Source organism: Triticum dicoccoides, chromosome 1A (genome assembly GCF_002162155.2).
Source record: "Triticum dicoccoides isolate Atlit2015 ecotype Zavitan chromosome 1A, WEW_v2.0, whole genome shotgun sequence".
NCBI classification, from domain to species: Eukaryota; Viridiplantae; Streptophyta; class Magnoliopsida; order Poales; family Poaceae; genus Triticum; species Triticum dicoccoides.
This window is the reverse complement of record NC_041380.1, coordinates 553712733-553735578: the sequence shown is the minus strand read 5'-3', so window position 1 is coordinate 553735578 and position 22846 is coordinate 553712733.

Here is a 22846-nt window from a genome sequence, read left to right as displayed (position 1 = left end):
TGTAGCCCAAGTAAAGTTGTCGTGTGTGTTTGAAATCTGACCGTTGGAACACGTGTTAGTTCCTTAGTGACCCAGGGTCATTTCAGACAAATCAGGTCAGGTTGCCTAGCGGCTGTAAATAGCCCACCCCCTACAACCATAAACGGTTGGCTGCTCAGAGTTAGTGCATGGCTTTTGTCATTTGAGAGCAACCCACCTCAAAGTCTTTGAGAGAGAATTCCTTGCGAGGATAAAGCCCTAAACACCTAATGACCCACACGTATAGGGGATCTATCGTAGTCCTTTCGATAAGTAAGAGTGTCGAACCCAACGAGGAGCAGAAGGAAATGATAAGCGGTTTTCAGCAAGGTATTCTCTGCAAGTACTGAAATAAGTGGCAACAGATAGTTTTGTAATAAGATAAATTGTAACAAGCAACAAGTAACAAAAGTAAATAAGGTGCAGCAAGGTGGCCCAATCCTTTTTGTAGAAATGGACAAACCGGAACAAACTCTTATAATAGGGAAAGCGCTCCCGAGGACACATGGGAATATCGTCAAGCTAGTTTTCATCACGTTCATATGATTCGCGTTCGATACTTTGATAATTTGATATGTGGGTGGACCGGTGCTTGGGTGCTGTTCTTACTTGAACAAGCATCCCACTTATGATTAACCTCTATTGCAAGCATCCGCAACTACAACAAAAGTATTAAGGTAAACCTAACCATAGCATGAAACATATGGATCCAAATCAGCCCCTTACGAAGCAAACGCATAAACTAGGGTTTAAGCTTCTGTCACTCTAGCAACCCATCATCTACTTATTAATTCCCAATGCCTTCCTCTAGGCCCAAATAATGGTGAAGTGTTATGTAGTCGACGTTCACATAACACCACTAGAGGCTAGACAACATACATCTTATCAAAATATCAAACGAATACCAAATTCACATGACTACTAATAGCAAGACTTCTCCCTTGTCCTCAGGAACAAACGTAATTACTCACAAAGCATATTCATGTTCATAATCAGAGGGGTAATAATATGCATAAAGGATCTGAACATATGATCTTCCACCAAGTAAACCAACTAGCATCAACTACAAGGAGTAATCAACACTACTAGCAACCTACTAGCACCAATCCCGGACTTTGAGACAAGAATTGGATACAAGAGATGAACTAGGGTTTGGAGATGAGATGGTGCTGGTGAAGATGTTGATGGAGATTTCCCTCTCCCGATGAGAGGAGCGTTGGTTATGACGATGGTGATGATTTCCCCCTCCCGGAGGGAAGTTTCCCCGGCAGAACAGCTCTGCGGGAGCTCTAGATTGGTTTCGCCTCGGTTCCGCCTCGTGGCGGCGGAGTCTCGTCTCGAAAGGTTGTTTCCTGGTTTTTTCTCATCGAAAGACTTCATATAGGAGAAGATAGACATCGGAGACCCACCAGGGGGCCCACGAGGTAGGGGGCACGCCCTGGTAGGGGGGCGCGCCCCCCACCCTCGTGAGCAGGGTGTGGGCCCCCTGGACTTCATCTTTGGTGAGGATTTTCCTTTATTTATTTTAAGATATTCCGTGGAGTTTCAGGACTTTTGGAGTTGCACAGAATAGGTCTCTAATATTTGCTCCTTTTCCAGCCCCAGAATTCCAGCTGCCAGCGTTCTCCCTCTTTATGTAAACCTTGTAAAATAAGAGAGAATAGCCATAAGTAATGTGACATAACGTGTAATAACAGCCCATAATGCAATGAATATCGATATAAAAGCATGATGCAAAATGGACGTATCAACTCCCCCAAGCTTAGACCTCGCTTGTCCTCAAGTGAAAAGCCGATAACAATAAATATGTCCCCATGTTTAGAGGTAGAGGCGTCGATAAAAATAAAATACGGACATGAAGGCATCATGATTATTCTCATAACAGCAACATATATAGATTTTGTCATATGATTACTTATGTTCAAGCGATGATCTATTCACAATGCAAAAGTATGAATCATAAACCTTATTGGGCTCCAACAAACTATAATCTTAGTCATCGAAACAATTGCAATTTATCATAACATCGGAAAGAGTCTATGTCAGAGCTTAAAAGCAAGTCCACATACTCAACTATCATCTAGTCCTTCATAATTGCTAACACTCACGCGATACTTGTGTTTATGGAGTTTTAATCGGACACAGAGAAGGATAGGGGCTTATAGTTTTGCCCCACAACCTTTTACCTCAAGGGTAATGTCAACAATAATGGTTCATGCTCCCCTACATCCAATTAGATATATATATCATGTTCTTTCCAACATGCTAAGCTTGCCAAAGGATAAAGTGAAAAAGGAAAGGTGAAGATCACCTTGACTCTTGCATAAGGTGGAAGATAATAATAAAGGATAGGCCCTTCACAGAGGGAAGCAGAGGTTGCCATGCGCTTTTATGGTTGGATGCACAAAATCTCAATGCGAAAGAACGTCACTTTATTTTGCCCCTTGTGATGTGAACCTTTATTATCCAGTCTGTCGCTTTTATTACTTCCACATCACAAGATCGTATAAAGCTTATTTCTCCCACACTAATCAATCATACATGTTTAGAGCAATTTTTATTGCTTTGCACCGATGACAACTTACTTGAAGGATCTTACTCAATCCATAGGTAGATATGGTGGACTCTCATGGCAAAACTGGTTTAAGGGTATTTGGAAGCACAAGTAGTATCTCTACTTAGTGCTGAGAATTTGGCTAGCATGAGGGGGAAAGGCAAGCTCAACAAGTTAGAGGATCCATGACAACATACTTTATCTCAGATATAAGAAAGACATAACTCATTACGTTGTCTTCCTTGTCCAACATCAACTCTTTAGCATGTCATATTATAATGAGTGCTTCCAATCATAAAAGATGTCAATGATAATATATCTATATGTGAAACCTCTCTTTCCTTATTACTTCCTATTAATTGCAACAATGACCAAAGCTATGTCTGCCAACTCCCAACAACTTTTAATCATCATACTCTTTCTATGTGAAGTCATTACTCTCAATAAGATCAATATGAACTTGTTGTTTCTTTTTATTCTTTTTCTCTTTTCTTTTATTCACCCAAGATCATGGCAAAATAATCAGGCCCTTAACTCAACACTAATCTTTATTATATATAGCTCATGGACTCGATTACAAAGAGAGATCATAAAGCAAAACTCAAAACTAGATCATGCCATAAACTTTATTCTACTAGATCAAGATACTACTAATAGGATCGAACTAAGAAAAAGGGTAAAGATAGGAGATGTGATTGTGATACGATACCGGGGCACCTCCCCCAAGCTTGGCAGTTGCCAAGGGGAGTGCCCATACCCATGTGATTATATCTCCTTGGTCGGTGAAGAAGGTGGTGGTGATGGATAATCGCACATCGAGCGTAAGAGGTCCTCCAGCTTGCGGATAATGCCCTTGAGTGCGACAATATGCTCCTTCAACAAAATATTTTCTTGTGTGAGATACTTATTCTGTATACGAGCTAACTCAATCATCTTGAAAGCTTCGATCTCAGTTGGGGTAAGAAGATTATGATCAAGTTGAAGGATGTCTTTTACTGCCGGAGCTTGATCCTCCGTGGCCTTCTTGATCCTTTCATCCTTGTTGACCTTCGTGGGTTCTCCCCCCTTCAGATCTATCCTCATTAGCCAAGCATCGTCGTCACCTTTGTTGGAGGAGGGGGACGACATGATGCCTGGCCTTGAAAACCCTGACAGAAAACAGCTTGAAACAAGAAAAGAGGAGATTTGCGTGATACGGGAGTCAAAGCCTTCAGGAGAATATATAATGAATTTTTACCGACCAAAATACGTATCGTACAAGAAAACAGAGTCGGGAAGGCACACGAGGTGCTCAGGAGCTAGGAGAGCGCGCCCACCACCCTCGTGGGGCCCTCGTGTCCTTCCCGGACTGCTACTTATTTTTTTTCTATTTTTCTAAATATTCCAAAATGGAGAAATATTGCCTTAGAAATTGTTTTGGAGTCGGTTTACTTACCGTACCACATACCTATTCCCTTTCGGAGTTTGAAACATTTCGGAAAGTGTCCCTTATGTATTCCTCCGGGGTTACGGTTTCAATAATATTGGTTTCAACATTTATGGGATTACCTAAGATATAATGTTTGATTCTTTGACCGTTTACCACCTTCGGATTTGTGCCTTCGAAGTTGTTGATTTTTATTGCACCGGAACGATAGACCTCCTCGATAACATAGGGGCCTTCCCATTTAGAGAGAAGTTTTCCTGCAAAAAATCTTAAACAAGAGTTGCATAGCAATACATAATCACCTACATTAAACTCACGCTTTTGTATCCTTTTTTCATGCCATCTTTTAACTTTTTCTTTAAATAACTTGGCATTTTCATATGCTTGGGTTCTCCATTCATCAAGTGAGCTAATATCAAATAACCGCTTCTCACCGGCAAGTTTGAAATCATAGTTGAGCTCTTTAATAGCCCAATATGCCTTATGTTCTAGTTCGAGAGGTAAGTGACATGCTTTTCCATATAGCATTTTATATGGAGACATACCCATAGGATTTTTGTATGCAGTTCTATATGCCCATAATGCATCATCAAGTTTCTTGGACCAATTCTTTCTAGACCTATTAACAGTCTTTTGCAAAATTAATTTGAGCTCTCTATTGCTCAATTCTACTTGACCACTAGACTGTGGATGATAAGGAGATGCAATTCTATGATTAACATCATATTTAGCAAGCATTTTACGGAAAGCACCATGAATAAAGTGTGAACCACCATCAGTCATTAAATATCTAGGGACTCCAAACCTCGGAAAAATAACTTCCTTAAGCATTTTGATAGAAGTGTTATGATCAGCACTACTAGTTGGAATAGCTTCTACCCACTTAGTAACGTAATCAACAGCAACTAAAATATGTGTATATCCATTAGAGGCAGGAAAAGGTCCCATATAATCAAAGCCCCAGACATCAAACGGTTCAATAACAAGAGAATAATTCATAGGCATTTCTTGATGTCTACTAATATTACCAATTCTTTGACATTCATCACAAGACAAGACAAACTTACGGGCATCCTTAAAAGAGTAGGCCAATAAAAACCGGATTGCAATACCTTATGGGCAGTTCTGTCTCCAGCGTGGTGTCCTCCATAAGCTTCGGAGTGACACTTGAGTAGGATCTATTCCTGTTCATGCTCAGGTACACAACATCTAATAACACCATCTACTCCTTCTTTATAAAGATGTGGGTCATCCCAAAAGTAATGTCTCAAATCATAGAAGAACTTTTTCTTTTGCTGGTATGTGAAGCTAGGTGGTATAAACTTAGCAACAATATAATTAGCATAATCAGCATACCAAGGAGTACTATGAGAAGTACTTATAACATTTAATTGTTCATCAGGAAAGCTATCATTAATAGGTAGTGGGTCATCAAGAACATTCTCTAACCTAGACAAGTTGTCTGCCACGGGGTTCTCGGCTCCTTTTCTATCAACAATATGCAAATCAAATTCTCGCAGGAAGAGAACCCATCTAATAAGTCTAGGTTTAGCATCTTTCTTTTCCATAAGGTATTTAATAGCAGCATGATCAGTGTGAATAGTTACTTTAGAATCAACAATATAAGGTCTGAACTTATCACAAGCAAATACAACTGCTAAAAGTTCTTTTTCAGTAGTAGCATAATTTCTTTGAGCATTGTCTAGAGTCTTACTAGCATAATGGATAACATTTAATTTCTTATCAACTCTTTACACTAGAACAGCACCTACAGCATAATCACTAGCATCACACATAATTTCAAAGGGTAAATTCCAATCAGGTGGCTGAACAACAGGTGCAGAGACTAATGCTTTCTTAAGTATTTCAAAAGCTTCTACACAATCATCATCAAAGACAAATGGTATATCTTTTTGCATAAATTAGTCAGAGGCCGAGAAATTTTTGAGAAGTCCTTAATGAACCTCCTGTAAAATCCGGCGTGACCAAGGAAACTTCTTATACCTTTGATGTCCTTGGGACATGGCATCTTTTCAATAGCATCAAATTTGGCTTTATCAACTTCAATACCTTTTTCGGAAACTTTGTGCCCCAAAACAATACCTTCATTAACCATAAAGTGGCACTTTTCCCAATTCAAGACAAGATTAGTTTCTTCACATCTCTGCAACACTCGATCAAGATTGCTCAAGCAATCATCAAAAGAGGAACCATAGACGGAAAAGTCGTCCATGAAAACCTCGCTAATCTTTTCACAAAAGTCAGAGAATATAGCTATCATGCATCTTTGAAAGGTAGCAGGTGCATTACATAGACCAAAAGGCATATGTCTATAAGCAAAAGTACCAAAAGGGCATGTAAAAGTAGTCTTTGATTGATCTCTAGCCGACACAGGTATTTGAGAGAAACTAGAATAACCATCTAGAAAGCAATAGTGTGTATGTTTGCATAATCTTTCTAGCATTTGATCAATAAAAGGTAAAGGGTAATGATCTTTCTTAGTAGCTTTATTTAATTTGTGGAAATCAATTACCATCCTATAACCTGTGATAATTCTTTGTGGAATCAATTCATCTTTATCATTAGGGACAATAGTAATACCTCCCTTCTTAGGGACACAATGGACAGGACTTACCCACTGACTATCAGCAACGGGATAAATTATACCTGCCTCCAGAAGCTTGAGTATTTCTTTTCTTACCACTTCTTTCATTTTTAGGATTTAGACGTCGTTGAGGATCACGAACTAGTTTGGCATCTGCTTCCAAATTTATTTTATGTTGACATAGAGTGGGACTAATGCCCTTAAGATCATCAAGAGTCTATCCAATAGCAGCACGATGCTTCTTCAGAGTTTTCAATAATCTTTCGTCTTCATGCTCTGAAAGGTTAGCACTAATAATAACAGGATATATTTTCTTTTCATTAAGATAAGCATATTTAAGATTATCAGGTAAAGGTTTAAGCTCAAACACGGGATCACCCTTGGGTGGAGGGGGATCCCCTAAAATTTCAACAGGCAAATTGTGTTGCAGAATAGGTTCCTGTTTAAAGAATACATCATCTATTTCCCTTCGTTCGTTCATGAATGTATCATTTTCATGGTCTAGCAAATAGTGTTCTAAAGGATCACTAGGAGGTACGGCAATAGAAGCAAGACCAATAATTTCATCATTACTAGGTAATTCTTCCTCACGATGTTGTTTACTAAATTTAGAGAAGTTAAACTCATGAACCATATCATCCAAGCCAATAGTAACAACATTCTTTTCACAATCTATCCTAGCATTAACAGTGTTCAAGAAGGGTCTACCAAATATAATGGGACAAAAGCTATCTTGTGGAGAAGTAAGAACAAGAAAATCAGCGGGATATTTAGTTTTCCCACACAAGACTTCAACATCTCTAACAATCCCAATTGGTGAAATAGTATCTCTATTGGCAAGTTTAATTGTGACATCGATATCTTCTATCTCAGCAGGTGCAATTTCATTTTTAATTTCTTCGTACAAGTCATAAGGTATAACACTAGCACTAGCACCCATATCACATAAGCCATGATAACAATGATCTCCTATTTTAACAGAAATAACAGGCACGCCTACCACAGGTCTATGTTTATCTTTATCACACGGTTTAGGAATTCTAGCAGTTTCACCATCGAACTGAATAACATGCCCATCAATATTATCAGACAAGAGATCTTTAACAATAGCAATATTAGGTTCTACTTTAATTTGCTCAGGGGGTACATAAGTTCTGATATTGCTTTTACGAACAACAGTTGAAGCTTTAGCATGATCCTTTACTCTAACAGGGAAAGGTGGTTTCTCAACATAAGAAGTAGGAACAATAGGATCATTATAGGTGACAGTCTTTTCTTCAATTTTAATAGGTGTAGCTACTTTTACTTCTATGGGAGGATGATATTTAAACCACTTCTCCTTAGGGAGATCAACATAAGTAGCAAATGATTCACAGAAAGAAGCTACTATCTCAGAGTCAAGTCCATATTTAGTGCTAAACTTACGGAAAATATCAGTATCCACAAAAGATTTAAAACAATCAAACTTAGGTGTCATATCTGACTCCTTACCTTCGTCGAGGTCCCAATCTTCAAAGTTGCGTTTAACTCTATCCAATAAATTCCATCTGAATTCAATAGTCTTCATCATAAAAGAGCCAGCACAAGAAGTATCGAGCATGGTGCGATTGTTTTCAGAAAGCCGAGCATAAAAACTTTGCATAATTATTTCTCTCGAGAGCTCATGATTGGGGCATGAATATAACATTGATTTAAGCCTCCCCCAAGCTTGAGCGATGCTTTCTCCTTTGCGAGGCCAGAAATTATATATATATAATTGCAATCACGATGAACAAGATGCATAGGGTAATACTTTTGATGAAATTCCAATTTCAATCTTTTATAGTCCCACGATCTTGTATCACATAGCCTATACCATATCAATGCGTCTTCCTTCAAAGATAAAGGAAATACCTTCTTCTTAGCAACATCACCGGATACACCTGCAAGCTTAAATAATCCACAAACTTCATCCACATATAATAAGTGCTCATGAGGATGCTTTGTTCCATCTCTTGTAAAAGGATTAGAGAGTAGTTTTTCCATTATACCCGAAGGAAATATAAAAGGAGTTTCAATTTCAATAGGTTCAGTAGGTTGAGGAGCAACTCTTTTCTCTACTGGACGGGGTGAAGATACCCCGAACAAGCCCCTCAGAGAATTACTTTCCATACTAACAAGTGACAGTAAATTTCAGCACACTATATAAATTTCCTTACCAAATTCCACATACCATAAGCGCTACACTCCCCGGCAACGGTGCCAGAAAAGAGTCTTGATGACCCACAAGTATAGGGGATATATCATAGTCCTTTCGATAAGTAAGAGCGTCGAACCCAACGAGGAGCAGAAGGAAATGATAAGCGGTTTTCAGCAAGGTATTCTCTGCAAGTACTGAAATAAGTGGAAACAGATAGTGTTGTAATAAGGTAAATTGTAATAAGCAACAAGTAACAAAAGTAAATAAGGTGCAGCAAGGTGGCCCAATCATTTTTGTAGCAAAGGACAAGCCGGAACAAACTCTTATAATAGGAAAAGCGCTCCCGAGGACACATGGGAATATCATCAAGCTAGTTTTCATCACGTTCATATGATTCGCGTCCGATACTTTGATAATTTGATATGTGGGTGGACCGGTGCTTGGGTGCTGTTCTTACTTGAAAAAGCATCCCACTTATGATTGACCTCTATTGCAAGAATCCGCCACTACAACAAAAGTATTAAGGTAAACCTAACCATAGCATGAAACATATGGATCCAAATCAGCCCCTTACGAAGCAACACATAAACTAGGGTTTAAGCTTCTGTCACTCTAGCAACCCATCATCTACTTATTACTTCCCAATGCCTTCCTCTAGGCCCAAATAATGGTGAAGTGTTATGTAGTCGACGTTCACATAACACCACTAGAGGCTAGACAACATACATCTCATCAAAATATCAAACGAATACCAAATTCACATGACTACTGATACGTCTCCAACATATCTATAATTTTTGATTGCTCCATGCTATATTATCTACTGTTTTGGACTATATTGGGCTTTATTTTCCACTTTTATATTATTTTTTGGGACTAACCTATTAACCGGAGGCCCCGCCTAGAATTGTTGTTTTTTTGCCTATTTCAGTGTTTCGAAGAAACAGAATATCAAACAGAGTCCAAACAGAAAAATCCTTTTTGGAACGTGATTTTCTTCTCGGATAAGACCCAGGAGACTTGGACCCTACTCCAAGAAGTACCGGAGGCGGTCACGAGGGTAGGGGCGCACCCCCCCCTACAGGGCGCGCCCCCCTGCCACGTGGGCCCCTCGGTGCTCCACCGACGTACTCCTTCCTCCTATATATACCCACGTACCCCAAACGATCAGAACAGGAGCCAAAAACCTAATTCCACTGCCGCAACTTTCTGTATCCACGAGATCCCATCTTGGGGCCTGTTCCGGAGCTCCGCCGGAGAGGGCCGTCATCACGGAGGGCTTCTACATCATCATAGCCCCTCCGATGAAGTGTGAGTAGTTTACCTCAGACCTTCGGGTCCATAGTTATTAGCTAGATGGCTTCTTCTCTCTTTTTGGATCTCAATACAATGTTCTTCCCTCTCTTGTGGAGATCTATTTGATGTAATCTTCTTCTTTTGCGGTGTGTTTGTTGAGACCGATGAATTGTGGGTTTATGATCAAGTCTATCTATGAACAATATATGAATCTTCTCTGAAATCTTTTATGAATGATTGGCTAACTTTGCAAGTCTCTTCGAATTATCCGTTTGGTTTGGCCAACTAGATTGGTAGTTCTTGCCATGGGAGAAGTGCTTAGCTTTGGGTTCGATCTTGCGGTGTTCTTTCCCAGTGACAGAAGGGGCAGCAAGACACGTATTGTATCGTTGCCATCGAGGATAACAAGATGGGGTTTATTTCATATTGCATGAATTTATCTCTCTACGTCATGTCATCTTGCTTAAAGCGTTACTCTGTTTTTAACTTAATACTCTAGATGCAGGCTGGATAGCGGTCGATGAGTGGAGTAATAGTAGTAGATGCAGAATCATTTCGATCTACTTGTCACGGACGTGATGCCTATATACATGATCATGCCTAGATATTCTCATAACTATGCTCAATTCTGTCAATTGCTCAACAGTAATTTGTTCACCCACCGTAGAAAACTTATGCTCTCGAGAGAAGGCACTAGTGAAACCTATGGCCCCCGGGTCTATTCTCATCATATCAATCTCCATCACTTTAATCTTGCTTTGCTTTTTTTACTTTGCTTTTAGTTTTTACTTTGCATCTTTATATCAAAAATACCAAAATATTCTATCTATCAGATCTCACTCTCGTAAGTGACCGTGAAGGGCTTGACAACCCATAATCGCGTTGGTTGCGGGTAGCTATCGCTTTGTGCAGGTACGAGGGACTTGAGCATGGGCTCCTACTGGATTGATACCTTGGTTCTCAAAAACTGAGGGAAATACTTACGCTACTCTGCTGCATCATCCCTTCCTCTTTGGGGAAAACCAACGCAAGCTCAAGATGTAGCAAGAAGGATTTCTGGCGCCGCTGCCGGGGAGTCTACGCAAAAAGTCAACATACCAAGTACCCATCACAATCCCTATCTCCCGCATTACATTAGTTGCCATTTGCCTCTCATTTTCCTCTCCCCCACTTCACCCTTGCCGTTTTATTCGCCCTCTCTTGCTCCTCCTCCCTCTCGTTCTCTATTTGCCTCTTTTGCCCGTTTCTTGTTTGCTCGTATGGTTGGAATACTTGTTTATTTATTACTAAATAGAGAACCTAAGATCAGTGGATCCTCATCCGCTTGCTAATCTTTTTAAGAGATTCAATTATGATGAACCAATTCCTAGTGATTTGGATGCACTAGATTATCTTTATAAGCTTTTGCCTGAAATCCGTAAATCTAAAAATTGTGATGAAGTGCTTCATGATAGATCTTTGAATAAAAAGCATGATTGCAATGATTTTATTATAAATTCTCTTGATGTCAATTGTGCTAATAATATGCAAAACCCTAAGCTTGGGGATGCTAGTTTTGCTATGTCTACTACTTGTTGCAGTGGTCATGATTGGGGTGATTCTTCTTATGACCTTGAAAATTTATTTAAACCCCATGATGAATATGAGATTGATTATAATGTTTGCAATAATATTGAAAGTGGGTTTGGAAGAATGTCAACTTTAGATCCCACATATTTGGAGAATGTTCAATCTTATGAAGTTTTTGATAAAAGTGGGTTTGGAAAGGTCATGACTTTAGTTAATGTTAATCCCACTATTTTGGAAGAGTGTCAACTTTGCATGCATGTGGAGTGTGTTGAAAATATTTTATGTGATAGATATTTTGTTGAATTTGCTTATGATCCTACATATAATTATTATGAAAGAGGAAAATATGGTGGTATAAATTTTCATGTTATTAAATTACCTCTCGTTATGTTGAGATTGCTATTGTTTCTTTCTGCTTCCTTGCATATGCTAGTTTTCGCTTGCCTTGATAATTTGTTTGCCTATAAAATGCCTATGCATAGGAAGTATGTTAGACTTAGATGTGTTTGTCATGTGTTTTATGATGCTCTGTTTGTGCTTCAATTCTTGTCTTTCATGTGAGCATCATTAAAATTATCAATGCCTAGCTTTAAGGATTTAAAGAAAAGCGCTTGTTGGGAGACAACCCAATATTTTTCCTTGATGTTACTTAATAAATAAATTATCTAGACCCTGTTTTGGTTGTGTTTTTTGTGTTTAATTAGTGTTTGTGCCAAGTAGAACCGTTGGGAAGACTTGGGGAAAGTCTTGTTGAACTTGCTGTAAAAACAGAAACTTTAGCGCTCACGAGAACTGCTGTCATTTTTATTTGAAGAGTGTTATTTAGTTAATTATTTTTGAAGATGATTAATAGATAAATTCCTCACGTCCAGCAATTTATTTTAGAATTTTTAGGGTTCCAGATCTTGCTCTATCTACAGATTACTACAGACTGTTCTGTTTTTGACAGATTCTGTTTTTCGTGTGTTGTTTGCTTATTTGGTTGAATCTATGGCTAGTAAAATAGTTTATAATCCATAGAGAAATTGGAATACAGTAGGTTTAACACCAATATAAATAAAGAATGATTTCATTACAGTACCTTGAAGAGGTCTTTTGTTTTCTTTCGCTAACGGAGCTCACGATATTTCTATTGAGTTTTGTGTTGTGAAGTTTTCAAGTTTTGGGTGAGTTCTTTTGATGGATTATGGAACAAGGAGTGGCAAGAGCCTAAGCTTGGGGATTCCCATGGCACCCCCAAGATAATACAAGTACACCAAAAAGTCAAAGCTTGGGTATGCCCCGGAAGGCATCCCCTCTTTCGTCCACTTCCATCGGTAATTTACTTGGAGCTATATTTTTATTCACCAACATGATATGTGTTTTGCTTGGAGCGTCTTGTATTATTTGTGTCTTTGTTTGTTAGTATGCCACAATCATCTTTGCTGTACACACCTTTTGAGAGGGCCATCTATGAATTAAAACTTGATAGAATACTCTATGTGCTTCACTTATATCTTTTGAGCTATGTAGTTTTGCTCTACGTGCTTCACTTATATCTTTTGAGCGTTATGATTTTGCTCTATGTGCTTCACTTAGATCTTTTAGAGCACGGTGGTGGTTTGTTTTAAAGAAACTATTGATCTCTCATGCTTCACTTAAATTATTTTGGGAGTCTTAATAGCATGGTAATTTTCTTAATATAAATATGCTTGGTGTTCAAGATATGTGAAATTTTCTTTTGAGTGCGTTGAATACTAAGAGAAGATTGAAGCATGATAATTGTTTTGAGATATGGAGGTGATAATATTAGAGTTATGCTAGTTTAGTAGTTGTGAATTTAAAGAATACTTGTGTTAAAGTTTGTGATTCCCGTAGCATGCACGTATGGTGAACCGTTATGTGATGAAGTTGGAGCATAATTTATTTATTGATTGTCTTCCTTATGAGTGGCGGTTGGGGACGAGCGATGGTCTTTTCCTACCAATCTATCCCCCTAGGAGCATGCACGTAATACTTTGCTTTGATAACTTCTAGATTTTTGCAATAAGTATATGAGTTCTTTATGACTAATGTTGAGTCCATGGATTATATGCATTTTTTTCATCCTTCCACCATTGCTAGCCTCTCTAATACCGCGCACCTTTCGCCGGTATCATACACCCACCATATGCCTTCCTCAAAACAGCCACCATACCTACCTATCATGGCATTTCCATAGCCATTCCGAGATATATTGCCATGCAACTTTCCACCGTTCTGTTTATTATGACATGCTCCATCATTGTCATATTGCTAGCAAGGTCATGTAGTTGACATCGTATTTGCGGCAAAGCCACCATTCATAATTCTTTCATACATGTCACTCTTGATTCATTGCATATCCCGGTACACCCCCGGAGGCATTCATATAGAGTCATATTTGTTCTAAGTATCGAGTTGTAATTGTTGAGTTGTAAGAAAAATAAAAGTGTGATGATCATCATTTTCTAGAGCATTGTCCCAAGTGAGGAAAGGATGATGGAGACTATGATTCCCCCATAAGTCGGGATGAGACTCCGGACAAAAATAAAAAAATAAAAGAGGCCAAAGAAGCCCAAATTAAAAAAAAAGAGGCCATAAAAAATGGGAAGGCCCAAATAAAGAGAGAGAGAGAGAGAAAGAGAGAAGGGACAATGTTACTATCCTTTTACCACACTTGTGCTTCAAAGTAGCACCATAATCTTCATAGTAGAGAGTCTCTCATGTTATCAGTTTCATATACTAGTGGGAATCTTTCATTATAGAACTTGGCTTGTATATTCCAATTACGGGCTTCCTCAAATTGCCCTAGGTCTTCATGAGCAAGCAAGTTGGATGCACACCCACTTCGTTTCTTTTTGAGCTTTCATATACTTATAGCTCTAGTGCATCCGTTGCATGGCAATCCCTACTCACTCACATTGATATCTATTGATGGGCATCTCCATAGCCCGTTGATACGCCTAGTTGATGTGAGACTATCTTCTCCTTTTTGTCTTCTCCACAACCACCCTCCTATTCCACATAGTGCTATATCCATGGCTCACGCTAATGTATTGCGTGAAGGTTGAAAAAGTTTTGAAAAAGTTAGAGTATGAAACAATTGCTTGGCTTGTCATCGGGGTTGTGCATGATATAAATACTTTGTGTGGTGAAGATAGAGCATAACCAGACTATATGATTTTGTAGGGATAACTTTCTTTGGCCATGTTATTTTGAGAAGACATAATTACTTTATTAGTATGCTTGAAGTGTTATTATTCTTTATGTCAATATGAACTTTTGTCTTGAATCTTTCTAATCTGAATATCCATACCACAATTAAGAAATTTTGCATTGAAATTATGCCAAGTAGCACTCTGCATCAAAAATTATCTTTTTATCATTTACCTACTCGAGGACGAGCATGAATTAAGCTTGGGGATGCCTGATACGTCTCCAACGTATCTATAATTTTTGATTGCTCCATGCTATATTATCTACTGTTTTGGACTATATTGGGCTTTATTTTCCACTTTTATATTATTTTTGGGACTAACCTATTAACCAGAGGCCCAGCCCAGAATTGCTGTTTTTTGCCTATTTCAGTGTTTCGAAGAAACAGAATATCAAACAGAGTCCAAAAAGAAAAATCCTTTTTGGAACATGATTTTCTTCTCGGATAAGACCCAGGAGACTTGGACCCTACTCCAAGAAGTACCGGAGGCGGTCACGAGGGTAGGGGGCATGCCCCCCTAAAGGGCGCCCCCCCCCCCCTACAGGGTGCGCCCCCTGCCTCGTGGGCCCCTTGGTGATCCACCGACGTACTCCTTCCTCCTATATATACCCACGTACCCCCAAACGATCAGAACAGGAGCCAAAAACCTAATTCCACCACCGCAACTTTCTGTATCCACGAGATCCCATCTTGGGGCCTATTCCGGAGCTCCGCCGGAGAGGGCTGTCATCACGGAGGGCTTCTACATCATCATAGCCTCTCCGATGAAGTGTGAGTAGTTTACCTCAGACCTTCGGGTCCATAGTTAGTAGCTAGATGGCTTCTTCTCTCTTTTTGGATCTCAATACAATGTTCTCCCCCTCTCTTGTGGAGATCTATTCGATGTAATCTTCTTCTTTTGCGGTGTGTTTGTTGAGACCGATGAATTGTGGGTTTATGATCAAGTCTATCTATGAACAATATATGAATCTTCTCTGAATTCTTTTATGTATGATTGGTTATATTTGCAAGTCTCTTTGAATTATCCGTTTGGTTTGGCCAACTAGATTGGTAGTTCTTGTCATGGGAGAAGTGCTTAGCTTTGGGTTCGATCTTGCGGTGTTCTTTCCCAGTGACAGAAGGGGCAGCAAGACACGTATTGTATCGTTGCCATCGAGGATAACAAGATGGGGTTTATTTCATATTGCATGAATTTATCTCTCTACGTCATGTCATCTTGCTTAAAGCGTTACTCTGTTTTTAACTTAATACTCTAGATGCAGGCTGGATAGCGGTCGATGAGTGGAGTAATAGTAGTAGATGCAGAATCATTTCGATCTACTTGTCACGGACGTGATGCCTATATACATGATCATGCCTAGATATTCTCATAACTATGCTCAATTCTGTCAATTGCTCAACAGTAATTTGTTCACCCACCGTAGAAAACTTATGCTCTCGAGAGAAGGCACTAGTGAAACCTATGGCCCCCGGGTCTATTCTCATCATATCAATCTCCATCACTTTAATCTTGCTTTGCTTTTTTTACTTTGCTTTTACTTTTTACTTTGCATCTTTATATCAAAAATACCAAAAATATTCTATCTATCAGATCTCACTCTCGTAAGTGACCGTGAAGGGCTTGACAACCCATAATCGCGTTGGTTGCGGGTAGCTATCGCTTTGTGTAGGTACGAGGGACTTGAGCATGGGCTCCTACTGGATTGATACCTTGGTTCTCAAAAACTGAGGGAAATACTTACGCTACTCTGCTGCATCATCCCTTCCTCTTCGGGGAAAACCAACGCAAGCTCAAGATGTAGCAACTACTAATAGCAAGACTTCTCCCTTGTCCTCAGGAACAAACGTAATTACTCGCAAAGCATATTCATGTTCATAATCAGAGGGGTAATAATATGCATAAAGGATCTGAACATATGATCTTCCACCAAGTAAACCAACTAGCATCAACTACAAGGAGTAATCAACACTACTAGCAACCTACTAGCACCAATCCCGGACTTTGAGACAAGAATTGGATACAAGAGATGAACTAGGGTTTTGAGATGAGATGGTGCTGGTGAAGATGTTGATGGAGATTGCCCTCTCCCGATGGGAGGAGCGTTGGTGATGACGATGGTGATGATTTCCCCCTCCTGGAGGGAAGTTTCCCCGGCAGAACAGCTCTGCCGGAGCTCTAGATTGGTTCCGCCTCGTGGCGGCGGAGTCTCATCCCGAAAGGTTGCTTCCTGGTTTTTTCTCATCGAAAGACTTCATATAGGAGAAGATGGACATCAGAGACCCACCAGGGGGCCCACGAGGTAGGGGGCGTGCCCTGGTAGGGGGGCGCGCCCCCCACCCTTGTGAGCAGGGTGTGGGCCCCCTGGACTTCATCTTTGGCGAGGATTTTTCTTTATTTATTTTAAGATATTCCATGGAGTTTCAGGACTTTTGGAGTTGCACAGAATAGGTCTCTAATATTTGCTCCTTTTTCAGCCCCAGAATTCCAGCTGCCGGCATTCTCCCTCTTTATGTAAACCTTGTAAAATAAGATAGAATGGCCATAAGTATTGTGACATAACGTGTAATAACAGCCCATAATGCAATGAATATCGATATAAAAGCATGATGCAAAATGGAAGTATCAACTCCCAGAGCCAAAGAGTGTTAGGCATCACTTAAGTCTTCCTGTCTGTGTGATCTGAAGACTTATTACACTTGAGGACTGTGAATCCTCCAGCCGGTTAGGCGTCGCGTTCTGAGCATCCAAGAGTCATTGTGGATCGCCAGTGAACGAAGTCTGTGAAGGTTTGGAAGTCTACCTTGAAGACTTACCAGAGTGATTGGGCGAGGACTGGGTGTCCTTACCTCAAGGGGAATAAGGTGAAGACACGGTCTTCTGAGTTGAATCTCAGCCTCCCTAACCAGACGTACAGTTGTCACAGCAACTAGAACTGGTCCAACAAATCATTGTCTTCAACAAGTCACTGGTTTCATCCTTCCCATTCCTTTACTTACTGTTGGCCCTGGTGAAGTCATTGTATGATTGCATTATCTTTTGTCTTCACTGAGTGACCGCTTGTTCTGATTGGCTTCACACTATCTTCCTACCTGATCTATACTGCCTAGCTGCTATTAGTCGTTGTGCTTTCACTTCATTGAATACTTGACTATGGCTTGCTTAGTGTAGTCTACCTTCTGCTACATGGTAATAGGTTTATTTCTATCATTTGTCTTTGAAACTTCCATGCTTTGAAGACTTTCATAAAAATCACATATTCACCCCCCTCTAGTCGATCACTAGCACTTTCAATTGGTATCAGAGCAAGGTACTCCCTTGTTCTGTGTGATTCGGTTTAACCACGTGGAGTTTTAGCTATGTCGACTGCAGGGATAATCAAAGTCTCCGCTGCGTGCCCAGTCTTCGATGGAACTGAATATCCCTACTGGAGGAATAAGATGCGCATGCATGTTGAAGCCATTGATGTCGACCTATGGTATGTCGTCAAGAATGGCATTCCCAAGGCTGGTGAAGGTGTCACCGCTGCTGATGTCAAGAAGTTCATTCAACTGGACTCCACTGCCAAGAACATCATCTGTGGTCATCTAACCAAAGGACAATATGGCCGTGTGAGTGCTTTGGAAACATCTAAGCTAGTCTGGGACTGGCTCTCCAAGGTCAACGAAGGCGTCTCAACCTAGAGAGATCAGAGAATTAGTGTCCTTCGCAACCTCTTCAACCCCTTCAAGAGAAATGACAATGAGAATGTCCAGCTCACGTTTGATCGACTCACTGACATCACAAATGAGCTTCAAGCCCTCGGCGCTACTGAGATCACCAAGCATGAAGTCGTCAAGACACTCCTGAGATCACTTGACAGCTCGTTTGACACCCTAGCCCTGATGATTCAAGAATGTCCTGACTTCAAGACACTCGATCCATCTGACATACTTGAGATTCTCAACACACATGAGTTTCAGCTTTATGAGAAAAGAGACATCTACGGTCCCAACTATGGGTGAACTCGTGCCTTGAAGGCAAAAGTTGTCTCCTCATCTGAAGAAGAATCTGACAGCAGTTCTGATGATCCTGATGACATTGGAAAGGAGCTTGTTATGCTTGTGAAGAAGTTCCAAAAATTCACCAAGAAGAAAGGCTTCAGAAAGTCTTCATGATCAAGCTCAAGGAATGATGAAGCTTCTGCTCATGACAGAAGAGAACATGTCACAAGTGCAAGAAACCTGGCCACTACATCTCTGAGTGTCCGCAGTGGGACAATGAGAACAAGAAAAAGAAGAAGAGCAAGGAGTATGACTCTGACGACAAGAAGAAGAAGAAATACTCAAAGTCTTCTTCCAAGTCTTCCTCAAAGTCTTCATCACACAAGAAGAGCTCATCTGGAAAGGCACGTGCGTTTGTTGGCAAGGAAATGGATTCAGAAGAGGAGTCCGCTTCTGAGGAGGCGGAGGTGGAGTCTGAGGAGGAGTCCGATTCTGGCGTTGCAAGTCTGGCTACAGCATACGTTGCCAAGTCCATCTTCAACACTGAAGACAATGACTTCATCACCAACACCGATGCAAATGACAAGGACTACTCTGCTCCTACCTACTGCTTCATGGCACGTGGTGCCAAGGTAAACACACGCACTACTCACTATCAAACATCTAGTGACGATGACTCCGATTGTGGTTCAAAACCCAGCTACAAAACACTTGCTAAAATTGCAACTGAATAACAGAAAGCCATGGAACATATTCAAAAACTGTTAGACAAAAGTGATGATCTGTTAGGCGCTGAAATGACTCGATCTGAGTCCTTAATTGAAGACATAAAAAATCTTCACGTTAAGTATGAGGAGCTTGATAGTCGTCATGAAACGCTCTCAACAACTCATGAAAAGCTTTCCTATGATTATCTTCAAAGGAAGCAAGATCTTGAGAAACTGAGAGCGGCTCATGAAGATGTTCAAAAGGAAAACGAGTCACTTCGCGCCAAACAGATCAGTTCCGCTCAGGAAGGATTTGAACCACCATGTCTTAAATGCATTGAGCGTGACAACGCTACTTCTGTTGCTGGGTGTTCTACTGCTGCTACTATTGCAATATCTTCAACTGTTGATGTGGTAACTAACCCCTCTGCTGAGGATACCACTGCTATTCCTGATGAAAATGCAAGGTTGAAGACATTGCTTGAAATAGGGATGTACAAAAGTCTCAAAGGGCATCAGACACTACGTGATGTTCTCAAAAGGCAGATCCTGAACCGAAACCCTAGGAAAGAGGGTCTTGGGTTCGAAAGGAAAATGAATGCTGATGGCTGTTACTGGAAACCTGAGTAGTACCCCAAAACCACATGGGTTGCTGCAAAGGAACCCTCAGTGGATCCATCCACCCTGTCAGGCTTCAATTGTGCTAATCCCATTGTTATTGATGAATCCTTTGATCCAAACTATAAACTGTTTAAGAATCAGAATGGTGAAGTGTTTGCCAGGTATATTGGTACTAACTTCAGGAATGGGCCACCTATGAAGAAAGTCTGGGTGTCAAAAAGGTTGTTGGAGAATCTTCCTGTGAATGTCGTCATGACACCACAAGTGAAGAAGACAAACCCTAGACCACAGACTTCATATGGTCCAAAGGCTTCATACAGACAAAGGACTCACCTGAGTCGCACTAATGCAAATTTTTTGCAGGGAAGCCATACTCAAGCCTATGAATATGAGCGCGTTTCATCAAACCGCCATGTTCATAAGATCAAGAACTACTCTTCTTATTCTTATGAGTACTATTGTCCACCAGCAAGACTTTTTGCAAGGGCTCCAAAGCCAAAGTTCTCGGATGCTGCACTTAGACTCATTGCTTCGAAGACACCCTTGAAGATGTGGGTGGCTAAGAAAGCTTAACTCTCTTTTGCAGGGAAGGGTCTCCAGCCGAGAATCAAATTCGTCTGAAGCTATTGCTGGGGACCTTAAACATCTTGTAGGGCGCAAGGTCAAATTCCCAAATGGTCTTATTATGTATTTTGTTCATGAGTCGCTTGCTACTTGCCCTATCAGTCCTAACCTCGATCTAAGCTTTCATAATCCACTTGCTCGTCAAATGTTTATGCTTCACAATTCTCTTCGTGAATCCTATCCCCCTAACTGCACTGTAGGGTACGACACCAGCTGCTTCAGAATGGATTATTAATAGCGGGTGTACTAATCACATGACTGGCAAGTGAAGTCTTCTCATGGACACAACTTTACGTCCATTTGACAAAAGTCACATCACATTTGCTGACACTGGTAAAAGCAAGGTATTGGGTCTAGGTAGAGTTGCAATCTCAAGGGATCAACACATGGATAAAGTGATGCTTGTTGAATCCCTTGGTTTCAACTTAATATCTGTCTCAATGCTTTGCGATTTAAACATGATTGTGATATTTGGAAAATATTGTTGCCTTGTTCTAATGGAATCTGACAAGTCTCTAGTCTTTGAAGGGTATCGGAAAGATGATTTCTACGTGGTAGATTTCTCAGCAGGACCACACCTTGCCGTATGTTGATACGTCTCCAACATATCTATAATTTTTGATTACTCCATGCTATAATATCTACTGTTTTGGGCAATATTGGGCTTTATTTTCCACTTTTATATTATTTTTGGGACTAACCTATTAAGCGGAGGCCCAGCCCAGATTTGCTGTTTTATGCCTATTTTAGTCTTTCGAAGAAAAGGAATATCAAACGGAGTCGAAATGTAACGAAATCAACTGGAGAAGTTATTTTTGGAAGGAAACCTACCGGATAGACTTGGACCCTACGTCAGAAGATGAAGGAGGAGCTCACGAGGGTAGGGCGCGCCCCTGCCTCGTGCCCCCCCTTCGGTCCACCGACGTACTCCTTTCACCCATATATACCCACGTATCCTAGAACTTCCAGAACGGAGAATAGATCGGCAGTTCCGTCGCCAGAAGCCTCTGTAGCCACCGAAAGCCAATCTAGACCCGTTCTGGCATCCTGCCGAAGGGGGCAATCCCTCTCCGGTGGCCATCTTCATCATCCCGGTGCTCTCCATGACGAGGAGGGAGTAGTTCTCACTCGGGGCTGAGGGTATGTACCAGTAGCTATGTGTTTGATCTCTCTCTCTCTCTCGTGTTCTTGAGATGATACGATCTTGATGTATCGCGAGCTTTGCTATTATATTTGGATCCTATGATGTTTCTTCCCCCCTCTACTCTCTTGTAATGAATTGAGTTTTCCCCTTGAAGTAATCTTATCAGATTGAGTCTTTAAAGATTTGAGAACACTTGATGTATGTCTTGCCGTGTGTATCTGTGGTGACAATGGGATACCACGTGATTCACTTGATGTATGTTTTGGTGATCAACTTGCGGGTTTCGCCCATGAACCTATGCATAGGGGTTGGCTTCGTCGTGATTCTCCGGTAGGAACTTTGGGGCACTCTTTGAGGTCCTTTGTGTTGGTTGAATAGATGAATCTGAGATTGTGTGATGCATATCATATAATCATACCCACGGATACTTGAGGTGACATTGGAGTATCTAGGTGACATTAGGGTTTTGATTGATTTGTGTCTTAAGGTGTTATTCTAGTACGAACTCTAGGGTTGTTTGTGACACTTATAGGAATAGCCCAACGGATTGATTGGAAAGAATAACTTTGAGGTGGTTTCGTACCCTACCATAATCTCTTCGTTCGTTCTCCGCTATTAGTGACTTGGGAGTGGCTCTTTGTTGCATGTTGAGGGAGAGTGATGTGATCCAATTATGATATTATTGTTGAGGGAACTTGCACTAGCGAAAGTATGAACCCTAGGCCTTGTTTCAACACATTGCATTACCGTTTATGCTCACTTTTATCATTCGGTACCTTGCTGTTTTTGTAATTTCAGATTACAAATACCTTTATCTACCATCCATATTGCACTTGTATCACCATCTCTTCGCCGAACTAGTGCACCTATACAATTTACCATTGTATTGGGTGTGTTGGGGACAC